The sequence below is a fragment of the Choloepus didactylus genome, chromosome 14 (genome assembly GCF_015220235.1).
Source record: "Choloepus didactylus isolate mChoDid1 chromosome 14, mChoDid1.pri, whole genome shotgun sequence".
NCBI classification, from domain to species: domain Eukaryota; kingdom Metazoa; phylum Chordata; class Mammalia; order Pilosa; family Megalonychidae; genus Choloepus; species Choloepus didactylus.
In genome coordinates this window covers 84,953,017-84,965,539 of record NC_051320.1, presented here as the reverse complement: position 1 = coordinate 84,965,539, position 12,523 = coordinate 84,953,017, and the positions used below count along the sequence as shown (strand labels likewise).

Here is a 12,523-nt window from a genome sequence, read left to right as displayed (position 1 = left end):
AACAAATCTGGGGTTTCCTTAATGTACTTAGGATATCTTAATGACTTGATATCAAGAATGTACATTCGATATAACCCTTTAAAATGGAGAGATATCTGACAAGGGGCCTGGAAATTTAAACTTCAGTCAAAAAGCCCCTCCTTTAGACAATGCTGGAATTGTTCATTATTGTAGCATATTATCTATACTGTGTTGTTGGTGACAAATAAAGTTAAGCTGGGATAATCTTGAATTAATTCTGGCATCTCACTCCTTATCAAGACTGCTTGCCTTTAGATTGTTGCCTTTTTTCTTCCAATTTAGTTAATTAATATTTAACTTGTTATTGGTCTTTGAACTGATACTGGATCTCTCAGTTCTACGCTGGTTCTTTGTAGGACTGTGTCTTTCTGGCCTTGACTTCAGGGCCGAGACCCAAGTTCCCTAAATTGGACCACATAACTGGCGCCACCCTTGATTCCTGCTGACTGATGAGATATGCATGGAGGAGGCAGATATTTGTTGCCTTCTCTCTCCCAAGCTTCCTCTTACGGCAGACCCGTTTAATTTAAGTAATCTTTCTTCAGATGTACTCAGACCATTGATTTTCACTAGACTTTCTTACAGCTAAAAGGACATTAGATTAGATTACCAAGATCTTGTTCCTTCTTGCCCTGAGAGACAAGTTAGTTGAATGTAGGCTTCTGAAGATGCCTGAGCTCATTCATTTCATGTTGCTTTTACTTGGTTATACCTCAGAGTCTAAGGATGCCTTATTTTTGCCCTATGTCAATTTAATAATTAGAACAGCACCTTTGGGGATATTCCTTTACAGTTTATATAATGTTTTCCAGCCTGTTTTTTCATCTTTTTCTCCAAAGAACCCTGTGAGTTGGAGGTTATTATGGAGTAAACACCTCACTTTGGCAGTTTTCTGGATTTCCCCCTTTATCTGTGCCTTTGTGACTTAGTTGGAAAATCAGAGCAACTTACAGAGGCCACACAGTGTCTCTAGATGTGGAGGTCAGGCAAAAGTGAAAGAAACATAAAAACAAAGTCAACAATAATAAAAGAAAGCATCTTTTAAGAGGCAAGAAAGCTGGGTTTGGGGCCGGTCCGTGCACACATTCTATCAGCCTCAGAAAGGACGCCTCTTGGCTAAAGCATGTGGAGTCCAAACTTGTGCCAAGGGGTCTGCTCAAGTGAGGCTTTGGCTGCATAAATGGCATTGCCCGGTGAGCTGCTTTCCTGGCCCCTGGAAATGCCCCCTCTGATCTGTGCCTTGAAAGATGAACCGTTCTTCAACCCTCAAGGGCTGGCTTTGATGGTGGCTGCTCTGAGGCAGGCCTCAGCACAGGGGTCTCTGCACAGACACACCCTCCCACCTGCCACTCAGGCACCATACCTGGGTCCCTGTAGGGTAACTGCTGGATCCTCCACTTCTCACTGCTGCTTTCTCTCCAGGTGGCATTGCTCTAGGTTTGGGCCCCCAGCTCTGCTGTAGCAGTTGGCAGTGGCTTTGGGGGATGGGTGTTCAGACAATCCTGCAGCCTCCCAGAGGGAGCCAGTGTTCCACCCTTCTCTTAAGCTATGTGTGGGCAGCTCGTCTCCTGGCATCTAGTTTGTCTTCTTCCTTATTCACAAACATATTGCTTAATAAAACATTTAACACACAAGCAAACAACTTGGCCCTTCTCATAAATCTTCAGGGGCTTTCCACTGTCCTAGGTGCAAGGGCCCATCCCTAGTTGGGAAATCTAGGCCTTTCTTAGTTCATGGCAGTGCGTTCCCACAGCATGTGGCTTGAGTATCACTCTTGGAAAATGTTATTCCCTGTTGTGTGTGCTGCTGATTGTGAATGTGAGTCTTCTCTGTTGTCTGACTTTAAGCCTCTTATGGCTGAGTTCCCTCTCCATGTCTGGCTGGTACCTTCCACAGCACCAAGCAGAGCAAAATGTTCAGTGAAGATTTTCTGCCTGCAATCAAGAATGATGAATTTCCTGAGTAACTGCTTCAGTCTTAGTGAAGTAGTAGCTCTGTCGTTAAACAATGACTTGGACACCACCCCCCGCCCTTCTAAACTCTTATTTGGAGAATGCTTTTAAAAATCAGAAATGTATGAAGAATAATGCCAACAAAATTAGTTACCCATTTTCTAAAACTGAGCCACATTGATAAAGGTTGATAATTTTTTTGCAGTTGCTCACTATTTTCAATGAAAGAAAGAAAACATTCCATTCCTATTTTATCTTTTCTTCTACTTTTAAATGCAAATCTATGCATCAACCAACACAGAGCAGGCGTCATATGTTGTTTTTATGTATGGTCTGCAGCTAAGAATGGTTTTTGCATTTTAAAAGGTTGTAAAGCAAATGAAGAAACAAACAATAATATGCCGTAGCAGTCATATGTGCCTGCAGAACCGAAGATCTTTACTATTTGCCCTTTATGGAAAAAGTTTGTTGACCCCTGATCTAAATTCTTGGTTTTGTGTTAAGCTAAAAAGGGTATTTGGCACACTATAATCATTCTGAGACTTACTCTGAATTCTGTCCTTGTGGATAGAAACGTCAGTTTTGGTCCTTCAAATAGCTGTATGAGTCCACCATATTAATATAATGCTTTTTAATTCATTCCTCTAGTAGACTGGCAGTTACATTGTTTCCACTTATTCACTATTAAAAATATTTTGCAAGAAATTTCCTCATACATTGTGTTCATAAGTGATTTGGGAGACTTCTAGAAGTGGAATCACCAGTTTATAGGGAATGCGCATTTTCAGTATTCTTGATGAGGACCACACTATTCTTGGCAGTAGTTGTAAATATTTTGGCACTTACTTTCATTTTGAAAATAATTTCTTACTCCTGGCAGTCCTCAGTTGTCCCATTGTCTCAGCAAATGGGGAAGACAATACCTGCCCTCATCACCTATGTTGTTGATCTGCCTCTGTGAAACAGAAAACACAGGATGCAAAAGTCCTTTAAGGAGCTGGAAATCGCTAGTAAAATGAAAGTTGCAACAACTTTAAAGGGTCACTTGCAAGGGCTTCACAAAAGACTGCAGCCTGAAGAGAAATGACATGCGCAAAAGGCCCTCTTTGTTAAAAGAATGCTGAGTGGCATTCCACTTCAAAACAACATCTAGCGACAGGTGCTCTGCTCGGTGGCAACTTGATCTGCTGAATACTTTCCCCAGGTGCTTTCAGTGACATGCTGTGGTCAGGGGACCATTTCCCTTTAGAGCACAACTCCAGGAACGAAGATTGACAGGACCCCCACAAGGCCAATTTTGACTACAATGAAGAATCATTTATTAAGCATTTACTGTACGATTAGACAGGAAAAAGGGCCCTAGAAAGATAAACGAATGATGGAAGGTCCTTGCTTCTAGTTGCTAGTAGTCTAATGACTGCCTTGAGAACTGATAGGTTCTTGGTTCCGTAGGGACCCCCTGGATCTGTGGGACGTAAGGGAGCATGGTCATTACAAGTGATCTAAACACAGATGGCTGGAGCCCACAGAGCTGGGTCTACGCTGTAGTGTCTTTGGTTATATTCCTTAGCTGCTGTGGTTTTTCTCTAATGAATTTGCAGAATGAAGGAATTGGATCAAATGATTTTCCTTACCAGATAAATATATCCATCTCCACCTCTTCTCCAGCCACTGCCATTGTCCCACATTGGTATCTGTAATAATCTGTTCATTGTCCAGTCTGCTCCATTGTCCAGTCTGAGGCCAGGAGAGGATTTTACTGATCACCCTTTTCCCAGTACCATGCTCTTGTTTGTCAAATGAAGCTACTATTTGTATGACAGCATATTAGTGAGAGGTTGATCAAAGATGGATCAGTCTTCCCAAATGAACCTTTAGTCAGAAGAGGCGTGAACAAGAGGCAGAGCCTATGGCTGGATCTGGTGGTACAGGGAGCAGGGGGTCAGCTGTGATTCAGGCGAGGGGCTCAGATGGGGCCTACTGAGTCAAGCTCTGCACTAACCAGGCACCTGTGGTGGGTTTTACATTGTGACATTTGGCTTCAGGGATGGGAGGGAAGTAGAACAAAAACAGGCATCTTGAATGTTTTTTCCAAGGCTTTGCAAAAATTTACTGTTACGGAGAATGGAATTGTCAACGCAGATTCTGCCTTGGATAGTATGCTTCTCAGCTTTGAACCCAAAAGGTAGGTGTTATGGGAAAAGAATTGGCCTAGAAATCAAGATATGTGACTGCTAGACTCATGTACTCGTGACTGTCCATGTGGTCATGGACCACCCTCTCTGGACCTCAGCTCAGTCATTCACTAGTTAAAGGAGTGGGACTAGATCAGGACCAGCAGGCCCATAATGACATGTCATCACTCCCCTCTCCCTTGTCCTTGACAGATTTAATTAATAGATGATAGCCCTCTTTCCCTGAAATCCTTCCAGGAAGCCCTACAAATCCATCAGACAGCTATTGAGAGGATCCTATCCAAGACTCTGCAGCTCTGGCATCCTGTGACTCATGAAAAATAAGGGAGGCATTTGGAATGAGCCAGTTGCCTTGATTCTTTTCACCTAAGCTTTGCTAGGATGATGAATCTTCTCCAAAATGTGGTCACTCAGGCCCAGACCAGTGACAGAGCAGAGGCAGTTGGAGCAGCACAGGGAAACTGCAGAGACCTTTGCCATTTGTCAAGATGCCTGATCCAACTCCAGTTGACATGGAGCACTGTTAGCTAATTCAGAAATCTCACAAACAACCAGCAGCTGTTAGCAAACCAAATAACACAAAACAAAACAAAGCCAAAACCAACCAACCAAAAAAAAAAACAAAAAACCCCCAAACCACCAACAATGTGAAATGGGGTAGTTAGTTCCCTTTCAAAGAGATGCTCCTCAGCTGTCGATTTGATATCTTAATTAGAGTCAATACATGAAGGAAACAGATAACCTTTTTTTTTTTTTTTTCTATAACAGGCTTATCCAGAGGAAGAGGAAGTCATGAGGGTACTGCTATAATTTTATCCCTCTTTGGGGGCTTCCATGAGGCTACAGAGAGTAGAGGCAACAGAGAGCAAGTCAGTGTTCTAATTTAGACTCATCTTTCCCAGGGCATTCCCAGGATAGCAGTAGATACTTTATTTATTTTTTTTATTTTTAGCACTTTAAGAATGTTTAACCCCATAACAGCCTGGTGAAGAAGGCAGAGTGAAGAGTTTGCATCCAGGTTGGAAGAAAAACAGTTCCCCATTTATTCAGGGAAGTTGTTGGGGGCCTAATACGTTCTGAGTTCTGGAAACACACATAGGAAGAAGAGCCAAGCCCAGTATTGACAGTGAACACAGACTGCGAGGGAGGAGAGCTGACTTCAGTTGGCACACGCTGGTGTGGCTGTGTTGGCTGCTTATGGCCAACAGCAGTTAGGATTCAGAGTTCCTGCTGTACCAGCTAGTAAGTCTCTTCAGTATCCGCCCTGCAGAAAAGCCATCAGTAGTTCCCTAACCACATGGCAAGAACTGCCAAAGAGGTAAAGACAGTGTGTTATGAGAGCAGGATGCTCAGTTCAGGGAAGGTTCCTAGAGGAAATGAGGCGGAGTGGAATTTTGGAGAATGGTAAGGGATTCAACTTAACAAGTAGGGAAGGACGTTCCAAGAAAAGGTAAAAGGATGTACAAGAGCAAGAAGCTGTAAAATCTCATGGCCCCTTTGGTGAACTGCATGTAATTTACTGTGTCTAGATTATAAGATGCGTATTTTTCTTGTTAGCAGGTAATTGTCATCAAGGCAGGGCCATGTTACATAGTCACCTAGTGTTCTGCTTTGAATAGAGTTGCTACCCACTAAATATTGGTTGGATGATTGAATGAATGAGGTGTTGGTAGGAGATGCAGCAAGAGAAGATTAGACAGCAGCCCATGAAGGGTTCTGTCCCAGTTTGCAACAAAGTACTACAGACCGGTTGGCTTAAAGAATGGGAATTTATATTGTATGGTTTTGGAGGCTAGAAGTCCAAAATCAAGGTGTTGGCAGGACCATGCTTTCTCTGAAGTCTGTAGCATTCTGATGGTGGCTTGTCAGCAATCCAGAACTCAATCTCCGCTTCTGTCACATGGCCATCTGTCTCCTTCTGTCTCCTTCTACTCCTATGTCCAAATTTCCTCTGCTTATAAGGACTCCAGCCATATTGGGGTAAGGCCCACCTTAATTCAGTTTGGCCTCACCTGAACTTACAGGATCTTCAAAGATCCTATCTACAAATGAGTTTGCATTCATGGACCAGGGGTTAGGAGTTGAACATGTCTTTGTGAGGGACATGATTCAATCCCTCACAGGTCCTATTTGCCATTTTAAGGAACATGTTATACTTTATGCTGCAGGTTACAGGAATTGATTGGAAGTTATTGGTGGGGAAAGTTTGCAACTTAATAGTTTTAAAAGATTATCATGGCATCAAGGTGGAAGGTCAACAGGAGATGGGGTAGGAAGTCAAACTAGAGACAGAGGAAAATGAGGACGTGGTGCAAGAGATAATAAGTGGGCAGTGACAGTTCACATGGCCCCTTGGGCCAGTTCCCCTCTCACACCCTTTGCTCTTGCCTTAGCTATTAATTTGGATTCCCAGGCATGCCTGGCTGGTTCATGTATCCATGCTCCATCCATTTAGCTCCATCTGACTGAAATGCCCCCTCTTCCCACTTCCACAATATACTGAACTTTTTGTTCATCTCTCATAGCTCAGCTTGGATCTGTTGTCCCCATGTAAGGACTTTATTAACTGTTGCCTCCTCTCCCAAATCCCACTTTCCTGGCAGAACTGAAGATTGTCTTGTGTCCTCTGGTACCCCAATACAGCTTTCAGCCCTGGCATCCACTCAGTGCTATAGTTCATTTATCTGGCATCCTCATTTGAAATCTGGAGCTGTGCCAAATTTATACCACCTTCACTATAAAGCACAGTGCTGGGCCATAGCAAGTGCTCAATAAATGCTTATTGAATGAGTAAAATAAATAGTTCAATTGTAATGAGAGAACCAATAAATTGGTAATTGGAATGTTTCCATGGAAGGTTGCCTTTCAAGGACTCTGCAGGTGTTAATGGTGTGACTAGAAGGCAGGGGAGTGCTGATAGTTAAAATGTATAATAAAGTGAGTTGACTTAGCAAAGGGCACGCCTTTCTTTGTGTCTGAATCTAAACTCTTAGCTTATTGTGTATATTTCTTCAGAAGAGGCTTCTTTTGGATCAGGAACACATTTTGAATAGAAGCTGCAAACCTAGAGATTTGTATTGTTAGGAGACACTCAGCATGGATTTTTATTACTCAGTTCAGTGGGTGTTTGGGCCATTCTGTATTGATTCAAAATTATTTCTCCCTAACTTATGGGAAGCAGTGACTCAAGAGGATCAAGAAAGGAGGCTGCATGTTCATTCTCTTTTATCTCACCATTCTCAACATTCATTTCTCTCTGTGCCAGTTTGGATTTATTATGTCCTCCTCCAAAAGCCATATTCTTAAATGTAATCTTGTGGGGGCAGAGTTATTAATCTTTTTGATTAGGGTGTGACCTCTTGATTGGGTGGGGTCCAATCTCCATGGGAACATTCAATCAGGGTAGGTCTTGATTAGTTTACTGGAGTCCTTTAAAGGGAGCTCATATAGAGAGCAGAGGGATGAAAATGCCCCAGATGCTTGCTGATGCTTAGTGATGCTTGGAGATGTGGATAGAAGGATTTTGGAGATGCTAAGCTAAGAACGAAGCCCAGAGTTTGCCCTGGAGAAGCTAAGAGAGGACTCTCATACATTTAGAGAGAAAGCCATTGGAATCAGAAGCTGAAAGCAGTGCAACCTGGGAGCAAAGGACCAGCAGACGCTGGCCATGTGCATTCCCAGCTAACAGAGGTGTTCTGGATGGCCTTGGCCATTCTTCAGTGAAGGTACCCGATTGTTGATGCATTACCTTGGACACTTTATGGCCTTCAGACTGTAACTTGGTAACCAAATAAACCCCCTTTATAAAAGCCAGTCCATTTCTGGTATTTTGCATAATGACAGGATTAGCAAACTGGCACACCCTCCATACTGCCCTTTCTACACAAAGATTTGGTAACACATTTCTAATATTCTTCTTTTGTAAAAACGGATGGTGTTACAGGCATGAGATGTGCCATTTCACTTGACATTATGCAAACAGCATTAATTGATCATAGAAATCTTTCATTTTGAGTCTGGATGGAACCATAGCAACCACAATCACTCAGAGGTTGCGTAAAAACTACTTTCACTCTGTGTTCTCTAGCTTTAATTATAGTGGATTCCTGGCCAAATATTAATTGAACCATATGAAATTACTGTGTTTGGAATGTTTAAAAATGGTCAAATTTTGGCAATTTCATACTATAGAAATGTGATAGCTTTACCTCATATCCCAGAGTTCCCCGGTATATATTCAGATCAGATCTCTTACCATGACTTTTTGATATATGTGAATGTAGTATCTCTGAATTATAGCTTCAGATGCAGATTTGAGTAACCCTCTTTCTTTATAATGTATGTAACCTCATAAGCCAATGTTTCTCAAGGCTTAGTCTTCCATAAAGGGTTTTACAAAAGGCATCAAATTGGGTTTCCCTTTCAGAGGATTAGGCAGATAACTCTGTGGTGTTGTTGGAGGGCTTCCAGTGACTCCTGCCGTTCCTTCATGTTCAGGCATTGTGCAGCCGAAAGAGTCCTCACTGCCAGGCCAATATCTGTGGAGGACTGACACAAGTCATTGCCAACCATTAACACCTAAAGTGAATTTATTTTCCCTAAGACAGATCAGTGATTCTCAACAGGAGATGATTTTGTTCCCCCAGGGGACACTTGGCAACATCTGAGGACATTTTTGTTAATCACCGCTTTGGGGAGGGATGCTACTGGCATTTAGTGGATAGAGGCCAGGCATGCTGCTAAACATCCTGCAATGCACAGGACAGCCCTACAACCAAGAATCGGCCAGTACAAAGTGTTACTACAGCCAAGGTTGAGAAATACTGAGATACAGTTCTTTTAGCGTAGAGCACCATGGGGATTGGTTATGGAACAGCTGGTGTTTGATATTAGAAAGGGGCGGACTGTAAGTCTGGAAAGTTGGGACATTATACAAGCTGTGTGAGTCTGGGCACTGTGGGCTAAGAACTTGTCATAGGCTGGGTTCCCTGGGAACAAAATGAGCTGTAGATTAGTGGGCAGGAAGGTCATTACAGGAGAGCCCATGGAACACCCCTCAGAGCTGTTCTTAGTTGGGGCAAAATGGTCAAGCTTTTATAACCCTGGAGTTGATTAGTTTTTGGATTCACGTGATTCACGCTTCCCCTGAAGGGACCATAATCTTGGGCAAGGCTGCTGGCCTTGGCTGAAGGAGGCCCTGAAGGAGGCTGACAGCTGGGGGCTGTCTGTTGGCAGCATTCCCAGCAGCTGCACACATCTCACCCTGAGGGGGTCTGGGTGGTACATCACAGCACCCCCACAAGGCTTAACTAAAGGCAGAATTGACCCCTTCATCCTGTGACCCAGAGACTCTCCTGCATTTTTGCCTTCTATTTCCACATAGTTGTTCAATTCACAGGGCACATCAGTTATTATTATTGACACTTTCTATGTATGAGGAAACTGAAGTGCAGAGAAGGTGATTTGCCCGAGGTCACACGGAAAGTCATGAGCAGATTTGTTAATGTACCCCAAATCTCTGACTCCCTGTATTTGTTCTTTCCACTTCACCATCCTCTTTCCTAACATTTGTTTGTTTGTTTGTTTTAGATGATTCTTATACTGAGGTCCCACATGCCATGATTTGTGTCTCAGACCTATTTTGGTCACATGCTCCTTTTTCATTAGTGGGCCTGGGGTCAGGACCTTCATTCTAATGACCTTTGCCCCATAACTTGGAGCAGAGCTGACCTCTCCCATTTCCTGTTCAGGGTTTGGGTAGAGCAATACTTTCCACCCAGTTGCCCAAGTCAGAGAAACTTCTGAGTCATCCTAAATCTCTTTCTCTACCTCACTTTGTGCATAAGTCATGGCTCTTTGGCATCTCTTCTACTCATCTGTTATTGTCAATACTACTTTAATTTATGTCTCTCAAATGTGGTATTTTTAGAACTGTAACATTCTTGTAACTGCCATATCTCCAGATTCATACTTCCCTTCCATTTGTCCTCAGCCAGTCACCACCGTGTCTTCCTAGAAGATAGACTTGGGTACCTCTTTGCTTCTTAAAGTCGTTCAGGCTTTCCATCAGCCATGTGATAAAATCCATCTGCAGGACTTCCTCAGTCTGGACCTCTCGTTTGATCTGCCTCTAGATTTGGACTATCCTCCCTTGACTTGAAATTCTTTTCATTCTTTAAGATCCAAATGTGAATTTCTTTGTGAAACTTCCCTCACTTTCCCTGCTTCCAATATTATACTTACTATATAATTTTCTAGTCAGTTAGAGGCATTTCTTTCTCCCTCCCTGGATGCTAAACTCCCTTCTAGAGTTTCATTTAGCTCAATAGATCCAAAGACTAGACCAGGGCTGGAATGTTTTGTACCTTCTAAATGCTTGATGGGAGAATGGCTAAGTAGCAAATATCACAATGTATGATCATTCCTTCTCTTTTTCTCTAGTAAGGCAGCAGACGTTTATTCTTATTCCTTTTGGTGCAATGGCAAATTTGGGCATGAAATGAGAAGATTATCTCATCAAACAGCAAGGGAAATTCCCTAGGTGTGTCACCACTGTTTTTCCTGAATGGTATGGTTCCAGATAATTGAAGCACCTTTTATTGCTTCTTTGCAAGCAGAATACATATAGGTAATTTTACTTAATCAAGGCAGAGGAGACCATTTAAATTTTGAGGGCTGGGAAGCCATCTAACCATCTGCTACTGCTGTCTTACATTCACAGTTAGCAAGGACAAAACATCTCTACCCTTTGAAATGAGTTTACTTTTAAATTCTATAAGTCTTTGTACACTTGTATAAATTTTTATATTTCAATTTAATTTTTACTTTAGAAAATTCCCTGAGCCTTCATTGAAAAATGACAATACTCAGACCCTCCTGGATGTTGAAAGGGATCCAGGGAAGGAAGCGAGGTAGAGTGTGCCTCTCAATGGGCCTCAGTGACCAGATAAAGAACATATGTCCAGATCAAGAAATACCAATAAGACAGGAAATAAATAGGAGCTTATCAAGTGTGTTTCCAACAATCTTGGTCACCTCATCTCTGCTGCCAGAAGACGCAGAGTCTACGGCCATCAAGGAAATGCCAACCCAGATAGCTGCGCAGAACACAGAGCAGCAGATAGTCAGATCTTAGTACAAAGGACTTCCACATCCAGACGTTTCCTGCTTGTTGCCTTTGTGATGAATACTCAAGTTTGGAATGTGAAACCCTCTTTCAGTCAGTTCTCCTCCCTTGATTCTTGTTTGAAACTCGGAAACCACCGAGTGTATATCATGGGGAGGGAAAGAGAAAAGAGGTATGTGTGTATGTGCTCTTGTGTGTTTGGAGTGATATTGGAGTTGTGTGTATAAAAGTGTGTGTTTTTCCTGGGGGCGGGATAGGGAGTCCAGAGGGTGGGGGGAGAGGTTTGCTTGTGCTCCTTTTGTGGGAACTCCAGGCCCTTGTCTGTGGCTCCCCCACCCCTATTTCACCACCTGTTTGTAAAATCTTAATGACCACTTGTCTCAGAAGCTGTAACTGAGAACCTTTAAGTCTGAGGAATTTTGGTGCACTTACAGGGCTTCTGAGAGGTAAAATGAGTAAACATGATGTCACTTTTTGATCCCTATAGCTGAGCCGTAAGACTCTGGAAACCTATCCGTAGAAAATCTGACAGGAGAGGAGCATTTCACAGGCTGGGTCACATTTGACATGCACCCAATGGGATGCAGCTCTGGAATCTCCCAGCCCAAGAGGCCTTTCTTCCCTGTTGAGGGAAAATCGCCAACCTTGGAGTTTACCAGTTTACTGAGATCAATTGTATTTGTTTTCTATAGAGTATAACAAATCACCACGAATATAGAGGCTTAAAACAACATTCATAAAATCCAAATCAAAACAAAACAATATCTGCCATCATCCAGTTTCTGTGTGCCAGGGGTGCAGGCACAGCTTACCTGGGTCCTTTGGGTGGGGCCTTACAAGGCTGGAATCACGTGTTCTCAACTGGAGCTTGGGTCCTCTTCCGAGCTCCCTTGCTTGTTCAGTTCCTCAGCTCCTAGACACCACCCCTCTCCATAGGCAAGCCACACCATGGCTGTTTGTTTCTGCAAGACCAGCAGGAGAATGTCTTTCTTGTTTCAAGTCTGTCCTTCTGGGGAAGGCCTAACGCCTCTTTTAAAGACCTCTCCTGATCAGGGCAGGCCCACCTAAAATATTCTCCCTTTTGATTAACTAAACCGATTGGGGACTTTAATTACATCTGCAAAAAAAAAAAAAAAAATATATATATATATATATATATATATATATATATACACACACACACACTACACTGGAAAGCAGGATATTTTTCACTAATCAGATAGGGGGAG

The 12,523-nt window shown here is 42.7% G+C and overlaps 1 long non-coding RNA gene across 1 annotated transcript; it reads right to left on the bottom strand.

Annotated features, from left to right (window-relative positions):
- Positions 1 to 292: 292 nt before the first annotated feature.
- Positions 293 to 12,195, bottom strand: LOC119509142. The gene is made up of 3 exons (XR_005211638.1): positions 12,107 to 12,195; positions 2,820 to 2,928; positions 293 to 1,955 (listed from the first exon to the last, which is right to left on the bottom strand). It is a non-coding gene; the product is annotated as an uncharacterized LOC119509142 (long non-coding RNA).
- Between the last annotated feature and the right edge of the window lie 328 nt (positions 12,196 to 12,523).